This window comes from Leptinotarsa decemlineata, unplaced genomic scaffold (assembly GCF_025532065.1).
Source record: "Leptinotarsa decemlineata unplaced genomic scaffold, Ldec_3_MD MMD2_tig00026314_RagTag_RagTag, whole genome shotgun sequence".
NCBI lineage: Eukaryota > Metazoa > Arthropoda > Insecta > Coleoptera > Chrysomelidae > Leptinotarsa > Leptinotarsa decemlineata.
In genome coordinates this window covers 224,187-243,397 of record NW_027412684.1, presented here as the reverse complement: position 1 = coordinate 243,397, position 19,211 = coordinate 224,187, and the positions used below count along the sequence as shown (strand labels likewise).

The window sequence follows — 19,211 nt, the reverse complement described above, 5'->3', positions numbered from 1 at the left end:
AAACACCTTCTCAAAGTTACTTTGGCTGCTCCGTGTGACGTAGAGGTCATTTCAAGGTTGAAATTTGTGGGGGGAGGTTCCGAAATTTGTTTAAAATAACAACTATTATCCAACGTTTGTTTGAAGGTGATTCACAATGTTTCGTGATGAATTTCACTAGTTCGGACTTCCATTGTCTACTATATAAAATGATTTGAAATCCCTGAAACAAGTAAAAAATAATAATTAAAAAAGAATAGTTGAAAATAACAATTATATTAAGCAACAATAAACCTGAAATGAAATGATAGTGAAATAACCTACAAGTAAAAATATAATAATTGAATAAATAAAAATTAAAGGAATGCAAAAAGAAAATAATAAAAATAAAAAAGTGTAGAGATTCCAAGTCACGTTAGTTCACGACGTTTCGATTGTTGGTATCTACAATCGTCTTCGGGTGATGACTGGACTGATTCCTCCGAGAGATGACTATTTTATAGGTCGTTGAAATACTTTCACTTTCTCTACTTTCCATTTTCCGCTTCACTGATTCCGTGAGAGATGCCCGTTTTGGCGGGAGTTGGTCATTTTTCGTTTGATGATGGGTTTCCATATGTTTCGTATATCTACGCTGGCCTGGCTGAATACGTTGTTGGACAACATGTATGCGGCTTCCTTGAATTTTCTCCTGAACCAATGTTCCTCTCTGTGCAAGATCTCAGCTTGGGACCACTCGATGTTGTGTTGATGGGTCCAAACGTGGTCTGCTATTCCTGATTTGCTGGTTTCTCCTCGCTGTGTGTGCTTCTTGTGCTCGTCAATGCGAACATTCAATGGCCTCTTAGTTTCACCAATATAGGATTTTCCGCACTCACAGGGTATCCGGTAAATGCAATTCTTGGAATCGCAGTCCGCGTTTGGGGGCCTGGTTTTCGTGAGGCTGCTACGGATAGTGTTACCGGATATGAAACAGGTTCTAATGTTGTACTTGGAACCAATTCTTCTTATCCTTTCCGATAATCCTCTGATGTAGGTTGTGACGGCTTCTCTTCCTTGCGAGGCTCCTGCTGTCTTTTAGCCAAAGTCTTTTCTACCATCGCTTTGGAGTATCCATTCCGCTGAAGATCATTTTTGATGATGTCTAGTTCCTCTCAGAGGATTATCGGAAAGGATAAGAAGAATTGGTTCCAAGTACAACATTAGAACCTGTTTCATATCCGGTAACACTATCCGTAGCAGCCTCACGAAAACCAGGCCCCCAAACGCGGACTGCGATTCCAAGAATTGCATTTACCGGATACCCTGTGAGTGCGGAAAATCCTATATTGGTGAAACTAAGAGGCCGTTGAATGTTCGCATTGCCAAGCACAAGAAGTACACACAGCGAGGAGAAACCAGCAAATCAGGAATAGCAGACCACGTTTGGACCCATCAACACAACATCGAGTGGTCTCAAGCTGAGATCTTGCACAAAGAGGAACATTGGTTCAGGAGAAAATTCAAGGAAGCCGCATACATGTTGTCCAACAACGTATTCAGCCAGGCCAGCGTAGATATACGAAACATATGGAAACCCATCATCAAACGAAAAATGACCAACTCCCGCCAAAACGGTCATCTCTCACGGAATCAGTGAAGCGGAAAATGGAAAGTAGAGAAAGTGAAAGTATTTCAACGACCTATAAAATAGTCATCTCTCGGAGGAATCAGTCCAGTCATCACCCGAAGACGATTGTAGATACCAACAATCGAAACGTCGTGAACTAACGTGACTTGGAATCTCTACACTTTTTTATTTTTATTATTTTCTTTTTGCATTCCTTTAATTTTTATTTATTCAATTATTATATTTTTACTTGTAGGTTATTTCACTATCATTTCATTTCAGGTTTATTGTTGCTTAATATAATTGTTATTTTCAACTATTCTTTTTTAATTATTCTTTTTTACTTGTTTCAGGGATTTCAAATCATTTTATATAGTAGACAATGGAAGTCCGAACTAGTGAAATTCAACAACTATCAGTTATGTAATCTGCCAGAGGATTGTAGCATTTGCATCCGATATATTTTTTGATACCGGATTGTGGTATGCCGGTGGGGTAAAACAAGGTTTTTTCGTCTGGTATCGTATTTATGAAACATCAAAAGTTGCTTTCATGGCATAGAATTTTTCGTGGCATAGAGTTGAACCTGGTTACTAAAACTCTAATTCGGAATGAATCATCTCTAGGTCCTCATTAAGATATGCAACCTCCTGCTGCTGGTAAAAATGTGCATCCGCAGCCAATGTCCTGAAATCTATATGGAATAATGAGACAAGTTTGCTGTCGTCAGCAAAGCAATAAATTGTATTACTGAATGTTTTCAATAAGTCGTTAATATACAATGAAAAGAGCGTTAAAGACAATATGGATCCCTGGAGAACACCAGAATACTTGAATACAAGATTCATAATATCAATCAATAATATCAATAATAAGTGGCGTATGTTGATGATAACTACCGGACATAAAAAACCTTATCTATTGTATGGGGGATCTAAGGCTGCCATAGAAAAATTGCTCGCGGTGTATAATGAAATGAAATTAGCTATCACATGAAATATAATAGATTTTTGTTACCTCATCATGCTTCATTTCAACGTTCACTCTATTTTCACATTCAAATTCATCAATAAATTTTTTCCATAATTTCTACTGGGAGTAGAATATATGGAATTAATCACCTCTAATGTCGCATCTTACAAGAGAACTGACGTATGTGTATATATAATTCATTGTTTTGTAAGTTCCGTCTGGTGTGCATTATTGTTCAGGATCTTAGCCGCAAAATTTCTAAAGTATTTAAAATAATCTCATAAATAGGAAAAGGTGTTGTACTTTGAACCGGTCTGTACTGGCTCAAATTATTGTTTCATAGATGGCACTTAGTACGAATTGTTTCAACGAGTTACTAGCCTCACCCACTAACAAGTTCAACTCTGAATCATTTTAATTCTGGACTTTAATTACCACATATTATTTCCTAATTTTGATTGTCATATCATTCACAACATGTCTTAACCTATTTGAAATGTTCGTTGGTTGTTCCTATGTTTGTATGGCTCAAACTTTATTGTTTTGACTCGCTACAAATGAATTTTTTTACATAACATGATTAAATAAACTATCTATCTATATTCAGTTTATCTCACTTTTCATTGCAGCACCACCGTAACTTCCGTAATTATCAAGGTTGAAGACGAAGTTCTCGACTCAATTGCCAACATATTGAATATAATCAACTTCACCGTATTCAAAATCCTTGAGAACCGCAATTGTATCGGTTTCATATTCAATGTATTCAAGTTCCACTACTTTTTGTAGTGCCAATTTTCCAAATGGCTTTATATACTGATGAGGCCTATTTTGGGCGGATTTTTGAAGCTCATTTTCAGCATCAGTTTTCAGTAAATGTATGGCTGGGAGTACTTAATGATCATTCAATCGATCCATATTTTCTCTCACAACAGCTAACAGGCGTTGCTAACGTATAGTATGGTTCACTCTAAATGATATTGGCTTATCAACTGCATAAACTACTTAGTTCAATTCCATTGTGTAGTTAAGTGTAATATTGTGATTCTCTTTCCTTTATTTGATTCGGGTTCCACAACTCAAGGGTCTAATTGATTTTATTATAATCGTTTAACTAGTACCGTATACCGTAAAACCTACTATACTTCAAATTTCTACTGGGAGAGTTTCCTATTCCTCTTGAAAACATTTCTCTACAGCTAGGCAACACTTCTGTTTCATGCATGCTCATGCACCATCTCATTTTTGCATTAATGTACGATATCACTCGGATACAGTATATCTCACTCGTTGGATGGGTAAGGAGGTACAGAAGTTCATTCCACTTCCATCAAAAATGTTCAAGACCTGGGAAATCGAATTATAGCCGGCAATGCAGCGTCTCCTGAACAGGCACATGAAGTGTCATACCGATGTTAAGAGATACTATTCTTTTTTTTGTGAAAAATGTTCCGACGATACGTTCGATTTGAAGAGTAACACGAGAATGCATACTGGTCAGACAATGTTTCATCAAAATTTATATTCTCCACAAGACTTTTATATCAGGCGAGTTCATCATTTTGCGATTGCACGAAGCTACAAACAATTCTTTGGTATTTGACATACTGATTTGGATTTGATGGATACATCTACCACTATACTCCGTATACACAATGTTCAGTTATTGTTCATGAAAACCTACTACATATTACACTAAATATAAATAATCATACCTCTCATACAGATATACATGTTCCCAGTTGACTAATACGTATCTGTAAATTATTTGCTTGTACGGAACATCTTGACGTTCTTGATGATCTCGGTGTACAGTCTTACAGTCTTATTCTCAAATTCTAACACGTTTGTAATCTCATTTCTGATGTGTTAATTTATTTTAATGAGTATGTATACGTATTTTTCACTTGTCAATATATGATCACAATTCATTGTGGAATCCTAAGATGTATGTAGCCTGATTTCAATTGCGCCTTTTTTTTGGCATGTCTATGGAACGCCGTTTTACTTTTTATTGTCACAAATACGCATTCCTCAATTTATTCAACTAACAATTTATTTGTTTGAATTTAATTGATTCATGCATTTGTTCGACACATTAAAAACGATTGTTCGCAAAATTTGTTCTATTTTAAATGACACTTGATTTAAAATGTTACATGAATAAAATTGTTATTTGAATAAGAAATACTAATGAAATAACTTGAAGCTTTTATTGATCCCGAAGAAAAATATTGTTTCAGAGTATTGGAAAATGGAACGCCAATTTACTTTATATTGTGCTGAAAAATAATCTATATACATATAGTTCAACTCAGCAATGAACAAACATTTTTATTCAACAATCAATGGAATGTATTATTCGAGTAAATTCAACAAACGTTTCAACTCCGCATATAATTTTGACTTTTGAATAAAATGTTAGTTATTTATATGACTGTTGAATTATAATGAAACTTTGAATTCACTTTCTAAAAGTAAGTTTGGGAATAAAATTTCAATGAATATATTTGAATGACTGTCAAAGTTCTCCCATGAAACATTGTTGGTAATAAAAATAGATTTTTGTTTGTACGAAAATGTAGCAAATTAACTTTCCATACTAAATCTTTTTCTATGAATAATAAAGATTGTTATATTTCGATCTTATTGAAAGTGTTGAATATTTCCAACATTCACTTCAAAGCATTCAATCAAAAATTTGGTTACAACTTTTGTGCAAAACATTCTCAAGCAAGTATCATTTTATTTCATAGATCTTTTTAAAAAGCTAATTTCTGACAAAGAATAAAAATTTTTGATGATTTAAAAAGTTTGTTGTATTTGAAAGATTCATTTAAAACGATTGTTGATAATTTTAATTCGGCGCTGCGGTATCGAGCGGATTTATAAAGAACTTCAAGTGTTACATATGGCAACATGCTAGTTCATTTATAGTACGACAAAACGCCGTTCTACCGTGGCGCCGAATAAAAATTATCAACAATCATTTTAATTCATGTATCACTGAAATTCAACAAACAAAATGATTCAGCTCTTAGTCTAACGTAAGCACAGCATATACTCGTAAATAAATTGAAACATATTGAATATAGGTATATACACAATAAGATCGCTATTATAATACGCTTGTTCTGTTGAATTGTAGTCTCTCAAGTATGCACACTATCGATTCACAACTGTTGTTCAAAAGTAAGTATAACATTCTAACATTTTAGATTACAGATTATTTATTTTAGGTGCTGGTGTAATTCTCAATACAGTGATAGTCGTTTTAGATTTTCAATTCAATTCAACTAAAAGTAAGGTCAATGATTATCTTGATTAGTATTAATGGTTATTACAGTTCTCTCTCACACAGTATAAAACAATTTCCCAGAAATGTGTATGGATTAGGAACTATCTTGGGAAAACATGAGCCCTACAGGATTTTCATAGAAGCAATATGCAGCATAGAGCGTGCATCGAGTCAAAAAGCAAGTGGAATTCAATCATAACTGTGGTTCTCCAACTAGAAGATGTATAATGTAATCGAAGCATTATGGTGAAAAATGAAAGCAAACACAATCTGAAAATAAATACATGTCAAAGCATTTTTATAAACAGGAAGGTGGGTATTTATAGATTTACAAAATATTTGAACAAACTTCGAATGGACTGTGGCCTTTGAGATATCTAATCATTTGAAAACTTAGTCTTCAGTATGGAAATGCTAATTTTATCCCACAATAAATCCTAAGATGTAAGATTTTCCTTTAAATCTGCAAATCTTTAGTTTGGTATGAAATGAAAGAGGATAATTTTCTTTTGCTCGGAAAATTTTTATGAAATATATACATCAAGTATCTTACTGATCTTTCAGTTATCAGGAATCGATAGATGTTGTCAGCTGACAAAAATTACATTAAGACTTTGGAAAATGAACAAAATTTTCTAAAATAACTGTAGATATTGAGATAGCACTAATTTATCCAAATGCATATTCTAACCAAGAAATGAAATCTTAATGACTATTGGATAATAATTGTGACCTGTTAAGACAAGGTTAGGTATTAGTTTACCTGGAATTTGTATTTATGTTTTAGGATCTGGTTATTGAAATCGTAAGAAAAAGGAAACCTGAAAACGCTGGGAAGTGATTGAACTTCATTCTAGAGAGGGTGTTTGAAACATATAATACCAGGAAATAAATGAGAAAACGAGCACTTTTTCCAATCAATACCTCAATACTCTTCATGATGCCCGTTTCACCAACCAACTTGGCGACTTCAGGAAATAAATAAAACTTCGCATTCCCTGAAGACACCGACTTGGTTGATGAAATGCGTGACAAGAAGAGTGTTGGATTTTATCGTTTATGATCCAGTTTTATTCTGACATTCGTGAAAAGAGAGGTTAGGCGCTTCATGCAAGAGATATACCAGAAGGTTTATAATTATTATGCATCCCTTTATAAACAACTGTTCTATTGTTCAACTCGTTTCTATAAATTATTTGTATCGACAACTTTACTGATGTATCCGAAATTTCAATGTCATTTAAATAACTCACAAAATGGGCAATTCTTCTAATTTAATAGACTAATTAGAAAAAACATTGACAACGTATTCATATTTGTAGATCCCCAACCAAGAAAACTGTAATACAAACTAGTGCGACTATAATCCGTTCGACAACAGCGCCGAATAAAAATTATCAACATTCAATTTAATTCATCTATCACCTGAAATAACAATCAAAACAATTCATTCTTAGAAAATGCCAATAGAAAGTAAAACGGCGTGCCATGCCGATTTACTTTTTATTATTATTCCTTCGAAAATAATTGAATTATTTTGTTTGTTGAATTTCAGTGATACATGAATTAAATTGTTTGTTGATAATTTTTATTCGGCGCTGACGTCGGGCGTATTTTTGCGGAACTACATAACTGCATATAATATGTATGTCATTGGTCATAGTACGGTAATAATCCGTTCGACTGCAGCGCCGAATGAAAATTATCAACAAACAATTTAATTCATGTATCACTGAAATTCAACAAACAAAATAATTCAATTCTTTTTAAAGGAATATTGATAAAAAGTAAAACGGCGTGGCCGTTTTACTTTCTATTGGCATTTTTTGAGAATGAATTGTTTTGATTGTTATTTTAGGTGATACATGATTTAAATTGATTGTTGATAATTTTTATTCGGCGCTGCGGTCGGACGGAATATTGTGTTACTATCACTAGACTATCATGTTGCCAGATTTGAAAATTCAGCTTCTGCAAGAATCCGCTCGACGCTAGCGCCGAATTAAAATTATCAACAATCGTTTTAATTCATGTAACTTTAATTATCAACTAACAATTTTATTCATGTTTCACAGAAATTGTAGTAAATTATTCGATAGTTACAAAAAAAGAAAGTATATATGACAAACATTTACTTCCAAAAATTTCAAACAGTAAATCTATATTATAACTGTTGGCAACTTTTCATCAAACAAATTAATTCATGTAACATTTTAAATCAAGTGTCATTTAAAATAGAACAAATTTTGTGAACAATCGTTTTTAATGTATCGAACAAATGCACGAATCAATTAAATTCAAACAAATAAACTGTTAGTTGAATAAATTGAGGAATGAATATTTGTGACAATAAAAAGTAAAACGGCGTTCCATAATAAATCTTACATAACTAATTCATTGAAATAACATTTCAAAACGCTCAAAGGTGCGAACTTGTTTCCTCCTTTTCATAAAAGAGGATGTATGCATCTCCACTCACAAGCGATTTTGGTGAAATTGGTGACACGTGTGAATCATTGTATTCGTGCTACGTACCGGTATAAGGATGTCTGCAGAATGCTGTATAATGTCCGCTGTAGGTAGATCCACTGTGATTCGAAAGTGCATCTAGATGATAACGACAAGGAGTCACATTTTCTGCTGCATAATAGTTCATGTCTAATCCATCTAGAGGAAATTCGATGGCAACATTCAACTTGCCTCTAAAGTTGTCTGTTTAAGATAATCTTTTAAAATGAATAACTAAAATATGGGGAAACTTATGGATCGATAGATACTTTGTGCATTTTCTTCTTTCTTTGCAACTTAAACACGTCGGTTTTTCATGTCCATCCAAAGTTTTCTCTCTTTTGAAGAAACCCAAGCACTGTGATAAATTCAATTGGCCAGTTCTTTGTGGTATGGGAAGTGACAAATCCCAGAAAGGATCGAAGGTTACAGATGAGTCTCCACAATGTGTGCACTTCATCATGGATTTTAATTGACCAACGAAATTATCTACAATCTTAGAGTTATATGTACTCAAATAAATCAGCCATGACTCTTGCGTTTTTTCGCTGTCGCTCAATTTTTCGTTAATCTCCGTTGAGGTCGGTTTAGGTTTCTCAATAATTTTATTAACGTCATCATGTAAACCTTCTAAAAGATAACGAAGGAACTCATGGGTATTCTGATGCACTCTGAATCTGACTTTTTAAGGAGACTGTGTTCACTGCTCAAGCAGATGAATCTTCCGACCACAATTCCTTGATAACTTCTGCGAAAGTTTTGTGGAAAAATAACTGAAAATCACACTATTCCGTGACAGGAATCACACAAATAAAACTCCGTTAGTCCTTAGCTCGTACATGTTTCAACTTTTAAAAGTTGCCCTTCGTAGGGGGGGTTGGTTGGTTAATGGAAAACCAGAATTTAACAGATTTTAACACATGTATAACATAACCCAAAAAAAGCATGAATGTCTCCTAACCGGATACAATAATGTCAGGTCAGACAGTTCTGTTTTCTGCTTCGATAAGTTTTTTGCTGCTTCTCAAAAGCTTGAAACACCTTCTTTGGAGTATTGTTCTCAGGTATGGAGCTCTGCCCCCAAACAAAGTTGCCGGATTCTATCCAGAAAAGAGTCATCTGCCGATCGGAGACGCGAACATCACGTGCAACCTTGAACATTGAAGAAAAAATGGAGATTTGTCCCTCTTCTATAGATACTTTCATGGGAAGTGTTCAAGTGACTTGGCATATTTGATTTCACCAAGAGCTGTATATATCAGAAATACGCAACGGACTGTGGCTGCTCATCGTTTTGGGGTTCGACTCAGTACACCTCGAACTTCTCTGTTCATCTGTTTAATCAACAGCGATTCAAATCCAATGTGTATTACGTAATATCTGATTTGTGAATTGGCAAATTGTTCTTGCTGTCATTATTTGGGAAGGAAGTCGTTGGTTGTCCGATCCAGTATGATCAGCTAACTCTGTATTGAATAATACTAATGATTTGTAATGATAGAAAATCCTAGTGGACGATTCAGATGACCTTATCAAACAACTGAAAGTCCGTCCTGACCAACAACCCCATAAGAATGGTATTTCATAGTCATGAAACATACACAGTGTACAAAAAAAAGGTAACATAAAATCTGCCACTTCATGACGGAAAATGTATTCCTTTGATATTCTAAGAAATTAAATTCAACAGGAGGAACACACAACGACTAACTATATAAAATAATATTGGGAACTCACTTTAGGTTGAGGGTTTTTTTTTAGTTCAATATTATGATGACAAAATGGTGGCCTGATGAAGTTTCTTTCGTCTTTCAGATCAGTGGAAATCTGAAAATGATACAATGCCAAAAATCTAAATCATTCATTACAATTTAACATTTTGGGGTGGAAATTGAACAAATTCATATGAAGGTATTCAAAAAATGGATTTTTGAATTTTTTCGAGTTTGCCATTTATTCAGTTTCGCAATAACGGTCCCACGTTTCCAAAAACCCATCCGCTTTTATATCTCTTTCTCTTTGGAACCATCATTTTCATCGAGGTCGACCGTAACGAATAGTTTACACTAAATAGAAAGTAAGACAGTAATCACACCTGTCGATTTTTGACAAATAACAAACCGAAAATAAAATAACAAATTTCACTTGAAGTGAAATTTTAACGGTACAGTAGATATCCAGTCCTAGTTCAAACAATATTTTTCATGAAATCAAGTTGAAATTGCATTCCCACCTAAGTTCGGTCATAGTATCCGCCAATTGAGAATATTTTTGATTTTGTGTATGGAACGTCACCTGAACCTTCATTGGGAGACAATTATGAAAAATCTTCTACCACGCTTGTAAGTTGATAAAATAGTTTGAACTGTTGAAAAAATTATCTATTATTTTTCAATCAAAAAATGGAATGGTGTTCAGCTCCAGTACTCAGAGCACCAATCCATTTAAAAAGCGTGCCAGCATTGTTAACCAATTACTCTGAGAAGATGAAGAGAATTGAAAATTTCAGTTTTCTGAATTTTTCCAGCCAAGATTTCTGTCGTTTTTGGCATTCGAACTGGGAGTCCTATAGTTAAAACGCCCATTTCAATAAAATGGGTAAATGCTACGGTATTCTAAGAGTATTCTCGTGTTTCCGAAATATATTAACTTCAGCCGGAGCGGAAAACTATGTCTTTTTGACGGCCGAGCAGGAGTACGTACATTCGACTTATTATTTTGTATTTACCTGAGGGTAGGGGGTATAGTTGAAAAGAACTACCTTTTCAATATTCCATGGATCATGAAACTGCGTTTGTGAGTACCAGAGGTGACGATGAATCATTCTTAAGGCCGCATTATGTTGGTAGACAAAATATGCGGTCTCATGTTTCAGATTTCAGGTGCCTCGTGGCAGGCTATATCTGGCATATCTACCCATCACGCAGCTATGGTATGCTAACATGTTGAAGACATCATTATGTCAATCTATGATGAACCCTCCAGTTTCTTCATCAAGCCCACTTTACTTTGAGAAAGCAGGAACCAGGTGAAATGTGTCTTATCGTGTGTGATATTTAAAACACATGAATATTGTTCAGCTTATAAGAGGCCGACTGGAACAACAGGCACCTTTAATCCGAAAGTACAAATAGTCAGAAGCATTTTTTATATTCTGTTTCCATGCGTGTTCAACCTTGAACATATAAACCTTTCTAATATTACAGTGTTGTTTTGAAAGTGGAAGTTGATGAACCACTGCAAACATATTTGTATAGGGTGGCATAGCTTTGAATGTAAAAGAAAATCCTGTGCTTTTGTTTTAAGAGGACATACTATATACACATTAATTTCGTCATTATAATTCAACTCCATAGTAGGGGCAGCATTCACTTCTAGTTTTTCAAATTGAAAGGGTTATGTTGTGATATATATTTCGAATTTCTTTGATTGACGAATTTCTTTAATTTTGTGGAAATTCATGTTCACTGAGGATACACTACAAAAACACACTTTTGTGTGGAAAATAGACAAAAGTGTGTTTTTGTAGTGTATCCTCAGTATATATTTCGAAGTGGCATTATTTACTTTGAAATGGGGCTTCTTTTTCATTATTCGAGATGTGCTCCTGTATAATGAAATTTCTTACATTTTACTGGATTTGTGGACAAAATTTTGACTATATCTTAACTGAACACTGGTTACAACACAATTCAATGGAATGGTTTAAAAAAAAAATAAAATAATCCCAGTTGGGAAAAGATGTCTGAGTCTTTTGCATGTTTGTTGACAGATTTTCATGACTAACTTTACTTTCTTCGAATATTTTTCATAAGTTTTCCAGATTAGATTTTTAAATCGGTTGACTTCTAAAATTCATCAAAGTGAAATTTAGAAATTAATCAGATATATAGTATGTGTTGTACAATCAACATGCGTGAAATGTATCACCTGTGGGGATGCAAACTGAAATCAAAATAATTGAACGTACGGAAAAATGAACTTACTTTTCTGTCTTTCATTTAGGGCAGTTTCATCAATCGATATTGATATAATTTCTCAACTCCTAGCCACACCTCTGGCGTTATTGATCCGCAAAGATGGATGATTATTTTGAGATGGTCAATTTCCCTTTTTTCTTTCATTATTGGTGAACGTGTCCACATTTCGGCCATGATACAACCAACAGACCACATATCGATAGGTGGTCCATAATTATCTTCTTCAAGAAGTAACTCGGGTGCTCGATACCATAAAGTTACAACGTTATTTGTTAAGCTGAAAAATATCACACGATAACATTTATGTACACATTTGAATACGGGGCAGTCCAGAAAAGTACCAGTTGAAAGGAACAGGGGTGAGATCGAAAATTTCATGAAATAAGAAAATCGTTCTTCAGCTACCTCTATATTTTTTATTGGCATGACGGCTTAAATGGTGGTGAAAGTTTTCTTGTTCCTCTATCATCGACGTATTTTTTCGGTTTGGTTTATTAAAACTTATCAATTCCATAATTCAATACACACATTTTCTACCACGCCACCACCCTCTCATGCCGACGATGTCCACCTCAACGTTTTCTATCTTATTATTCCACCCCCCGTCTACTCCACGCCATTTCTTTTTGGTCTCCAATATCACCATCTCTCATTTATTTACATACGTTGACGCTTCTCCCATTCTTACACACCTATCTAATGGAATTTGATTTTTTCCTAGATCTAAAGAAATGTCGATTCTGACTCCTATTTTCTACATGTCAATGACGTCACAAATTCCGAGATTTCTAGGGAAGTGGGCCAGTTTTGGCTCAGTCTTCACTACTGGTATTTCTCCTTACAGTGTTTCGTTTAGCTTCGTACCGGGAGGGATGATATATTTTCGTTATTATAGTGGCCTAGATTGTTATGGATTAGCACAGGAACCAAGATGAGCCAGCAATGAGGCATAAAATCTATTACACTAATAAAATTATAATAATAACCATGAAAAAACTACCTGAAATAAAAATACTGGTTTGGCCGAAATCTCTAAGAGAAACAGTACTCATTGTTTGTAGCAAATGTATCGAGAACAACGACTTCATTTATTCTAAAAATGGTCGCGACCATCATGTCCCTATTTTGATATTTTCATTTTTCCCCGAAATATAATAAACCTACATACGTGATACATTGAAGTATCAATTTTCGTACCGAAATCGAAAAAGTTTGGTTATTTAAACCATGATATAGTTTTGTTCACGAAACTTTATCTTCACGAATATTTTTCAACATTTCAACAAATTCTACGCTGACTAAAATGGTCACCCATGACTGTAGTGAAATGTCATATGTACTCTGACTCATCACTTGATGGAAATTACTAACATCATCCATGATAATAATTTTTGAATTTGCAGCGTTTCGCTGCAGTGTAGTTTCATCAGTTACTGATAGAAGTTTATTTTATTTATTATATAAAATAATAATGCAAACATTGTTTCTAGACAAACAGTAATATAAAAAAATAAAATAATATAAAGTATATACATCCATGTGAACGAGATTGTGTAAGTTCAAGTACATTCTGGAGATTTATAGTGACTGGATATGTTTATTGATCCTCGTTTGAAATACATAAATGGTATCAGATTCATTTATGTCTTGTGTTAGCTTATTGAACTCATCAAGTTCTTTATAGAATAGCGGTTTCATGGACTTTGCCATTTTCCAATTAGGGAGATGAAACATATTATTTCCTTTAGTAAGTAGTATAGGTGTGTATTTGGTAGTTGATCGTAGTAAATCTGAAAGTAGCTTGTGTAATATCTTATAATTAAAATCATTTTCAATTTATAAAATCCTTTTTTCACTGATAACCAACGCAAACAATGTAACATCGCTGCAATGTTGGTAAAACGATTACTCTTTTGTAGTTGTGAAATTTTATTTGAATCAATGGAGTTGAAGTAAGCTTCCACAATAATCAAAGTGAGGCTGGATAATGGTGTTATATACTATAGTTTTGAAGTATGTTCAAAGACATTGGAAAAGTGTAGAGAAGAAGTAAAGTTTTTACTAATTTTACTTATGTAGGAAAAATGTTCATGCAGTAATACGCTATTATCAAGTATGAAATTTAAACTAGTTCACGAATTCAATTTTATTTGAGGGTATGGTAAGGATCATTGCCTTACAGTTGGTTATGTTGAGTTTCATTTTACTAATGTTGAAATATATTTGCAGTTTTGATAGGAAATGGTTCATTATGTTGACAGTACCATGCAGATCATTGCCTGACATTGACAGTAACGTGTCATCTGCGAATAGATTGACAAAATCACAATCATGATAATACTGTATATCATTATGTATTTCATCTGTTCGGACTTTCATTGTCTAATATAATATAAATTGATTTGATAACCCTGAAAAAAATCAGAAAGATTAACCGAAAATAACAAATGTATTGAAGAAAAAACTGAAAATTACAAAGAAATAACATACACCAATAACCAAACAAATAAAATTGAAATATTAATAAAAGCTGAAAAAAAAATAAAAAATTAAAAATATTATTAGCAAAAAATGAAAAAATAAAAATTAAAAGATTTCAAACCAAGTTATGTCACAACGTTTCGATTGTTGGTATCCACAATCGTCTTCGGGTGATAACTTGTTGTTGTATGTTATTTCTTTGTGATTTTCAGTTTTTTGTTTAATAAAATTGTAATTTTCGGTTAATCTTTTTGATTTTTGTCAGGGTTATCAAATCAATTTATATTATATCAGACAATGGAGGTCCGAACGGATGAAATACACCACGAAACATTGTTAACCACCTTCAAACAAACGTTGAATACCCGGTACTGACCCCGAACCAGCGACTTATTCCGAGGATATGAGAAGACTATGATCAAGCTTACCGAAGAGGAAAGTCACCCCAGCTTTTTGTGCAGAGTTAGAGACAACAACATCATACCCAAATGTTTTTTGCTGAAATCGTCAGTTGTCACCCGAAGACGATTGTGGATAGTAACAATCGGAACGTTGTGACATAACTTGATTTAAAATCTTTTAATTTTTATTTTTTTATTTTTTGTTAATAATATTTTTAATTTTTTCAATTTTTTTCTGCTTTTATTGATATTTCAATTTTTATTCGTTTGGTTGTTATTGAATGTTATTTTTCTGTAATTTTCAGTTTTTCGTTTAATGACATTGTTATTTTTGGTTAATTTTTTTGATTTTTTTCAGGCTTATCAAATCAATTTATATTAAATCAGACAATGGAAGTCCGAACGGATGAAATACACCACGAAACATTGTTAACCACCTTCAAACAAACGTTGAATACCCGGTACTGACCCCGAACCAGCGACTTATTCCGAGGATATGAGAAGACTATGATCAAGCTTACCGAAGAGGAAAGTCACCCCAGCTTTTTGTGCAGAGTTAGAGACAACAACATCATACCGAAATGTTTTTTGCTGAAATCGTCAGTTGTCACCCGAAGACGATTGTGGATAGTAACAATCGGAACGTTGTGACATAACTTGATTTAAAATCTTTTAATTTTTATTTTTTTATTTTTTGTTAATAATATTTTTAATTTTTTCAATTTTTTTCTGCTTTTATTGATATTTCAATTTTTATTCGTTTGGTTGTTATTGAATGTTATTTTTCTGTAATTTTCAGTTTTTCGTTTAATGACATTGTTATTTTTGGTTAATTTTTTTGATTTTTTTCAGGCTTATCAAATCAATTTATATTAAATCAGACAATGGAAGTCCGAACTGATGAAATACACCACGAAACATTGTCAACCACCTTCAAACTGTATATCATTAATATAGCATAGAAATAGTAAAGAACCCAAAACACTTCCTTGTGGTACAACAAAGTTATTGATGATGGGGGCCACTTTGGTGATCTGTTTGAGATCTGTTAGTTAGTACCTGATCCATTACAATCCAGAACCTTGTATACCAATGGTTTTCAACTTATCAGTTAGTATTTGACGATGAATTGTTTCAAAAGCTTCCTTCAAGTCCAAGAGAACTGCAACTACACAATCATTACTATCACTCACACAAATCATCACACAGTAATGCTTTGCAGAATGATTCTGCCTGAAACTCCATTCATATAATCAAGTAATTGTTTGTTTGAAGGTGGTTGACAATGTTTCATGGTGCATTTCATTAGTTCGGACTTCAATTCTCTAATATGATATGAAATTATTTGAAATTCCTAAAAGAATTGATAGAATTAAAAAAAGCTAAAAAAAATTATTAAACAAAAAACTTAAATTACAATGAAATAAATTACAAGCAACAACTGAAAATAGAAAAATTAACAAGGAATTAAAATTAAAAGATATCATATCATAGTTAGTAGATCTATACGATTCTTCTTTTCAGCCCGCGAAAAATTATTGTGACTCAATTAGGCTCAATGGGTTGATATATCACTTAAGATCGAAAGAAGAGTTTCGAAATATTTGAATTGCAATAGCTTGACTAAGTTTATTTGGGTTCGAAGTTCGGGGATATATTCAATCCTTCTTTGCAACCCGTGAGAAGTCATTGTGACTTAATTAGCTCAATGGGTTAATTTATCACTTATTATCGAAAAAAAGATTTTCCGAATATCTGAATTGCCATAGCTTGGCTTAGTTTATTGAGTTTATCAAGTTCATAAATATTTTATTAATTTTCCAATATTTCAATTTACAGGTACCGCTGTATGTAATGAATTATTTGACCCTACTGATAGCTCTATTAGCATATTTTGAAAATATGAAATGATATCCATAATAATCAACAAATATGAATTATATTATTGTTTTGACTTTCTGCTGTTTTTGTTGAAAACATCATATTATCATCAGTTGATTGAATATTTTTGAAATTTGTTCATTATTATTGAACTCTGAATACTACTCGTGAAATTGAAGTATCAATTTTGTTAAAGAGTTTCAGTAGTTTGGTGACTTGCGTCATACTTGAAAAATAATAGTATTCATTTTCTCAGTCATATCAGATCCCATATATAGAACATCTGGAATCTGGAGGCTATAAGACATTTGAAACTATTCGTAGGTCCACATGAAATGAATAGATGAAATGAATAATTATGAAAAAAAAATTATGATAAAATGAAAACATCTTTCTTCTGGGCCTGTTAAATTGAACGAGTTTGAATTTTTGGCATTTGAACAGCTATATTTCCAGCAACAGATGAGATCAAAAAATTTAGATTTGAGACATCAGTTGAAATATCAGAATTCTGGCCATTTCTCAATTATATAACATAGGATATCCAATTTTACTTCTATTGAAATACTGATAAACATCATTGCTTACCGTCTTTGTATATTTTCGCGTGTAATCAACGTCCTCGCAAGTCCAAAGTCTGCAATTTCCAGAACGCCATTTTTTGTTATCAGTATATTTGCTGCCTTCAGGTCTCTGTGCAATATTTTTTCGGTGTGCAAGTAAAAAACTCCATTGAGCATTTGTCGCAAAACTTCCTTAACTTCTCCCATGGCAAATGTCACGTCAGAATTTATCAGCAATCCAGCTGAATCGTGATCACAAAATTCAAAAACCAGATAGAAAAATGCGCAATTTTTTATTTCTTTCATTATTCGAGTCCTACAGATTTCTATCAAATTGACCACGTTTTCGTGTTTCATCTGCTGTAGTATAATCAATTCTCTGAGTGCTGTTCTTGGAAACTGCAAAAAGTATAACTAATTCCATAATCTTACTCGAAAACTAGATCACTTACTCCCTCTTTCTCATCAGCCATTAAGATTTTTTTCATGGCAACAATGTTGATCGGGTTACTTTTCTCTCTGGCTTTGAAAACCTCACTGTAATATAAAATTGCTACTGAAATAAATGAGTCAATTTGAAAGTTGATGTAATGAGATGATCAATATTTTCACAGACAGCTTGACTGTGATTGAGCGACCAATCAAGACAAATGTGGTATTGAGATTGGCCTATGGATGCTGTGAAGACTAGGAACTAGCGAAAAGGTTGACAAAATTATGATCAGAAGAATATCCATCGAGGAATTGTACAACATAGAAAGGGAACAAGATTATTGAGTGTCACGAATAAAATAGGAAAAAATGCAACGATGAGGTAGCAGGGTTTTCGAAAGACTTGCTTTAAAATTCCCTTCATATGGAAATCTACCCACAATCTGACGATAAATAACTACTCGTAGTAATCGCAGCACCACTAAAATATAAGGACATTATATATGAGCCAAGCTTCTGACCCAGTAGAGTGGGTATCAAGAGGTTTGACTTTCAAATACATCCAAATTTATTCAACACTGTGGGGGATTTTTGCTGGATACCCAACGAGAACAACAGAAAGACAAATGCAGATACCAAATATATAGAAAAACTCAGACTAATGCATCTGAAGATAATGAGCCTTAGGTGCAAAGTTACAGAATTCGAGGTTCTATTATGAAAATTCAACCTTGATATTGTATTGAATCTGAAGCCGACCCTGACCGACGCATGACGCATCACGGAATACCGCGAAAGAGCGGGAAGGATGCGGATGAGTCCCGAAATCCGCAGAGGGATCCGGAACGTTCGTTGACAATATAAAAACGTCGCTCTTCGTCCCGAAGGGGAGTCTGAATCAAGAAAGCGAATCCAGCGGTTAACAAACGGTGAAGATAAATTAAGCGTTAGTTACTGAGTGGTGTAAATAAATTAGTTGTGATAGTATAAATTTGTTTAAGACAGTTAATTCTGTAATTCGTTACAATTGGTGATCAGAAGTGGATTTTTAAAATAAATTTGTGAGCGCTTGGTGGACAATTTTTGTATTACGGCGAAATTGACTAT

At 33.5% G+C, this 19,211-nt stretch overlaps 1 protein-coding gene and 1 pseudogene across 1 annotated transcript in view; both read right to left on the bottom strand.

Moving 5' to 3' along the window:
- Positions 1-19,211, bottom strand: part of LOC141485245 (probable cytochrome P450 6a20) — a 123,094-nt gene that overhangs the window by 57,408 nt on the left and 46,475 nt on the right. The gene's annotated exons all lie outside the window — the stretch shown is intronic.
- Positions 1-19,211, bottom strand: part of LOC141485282 (cyclin-dependent kinase 9-like) — a 332,045-nt pseudogene that overhangs the window by 303,808 nt on the left and 9,026 nt on the right.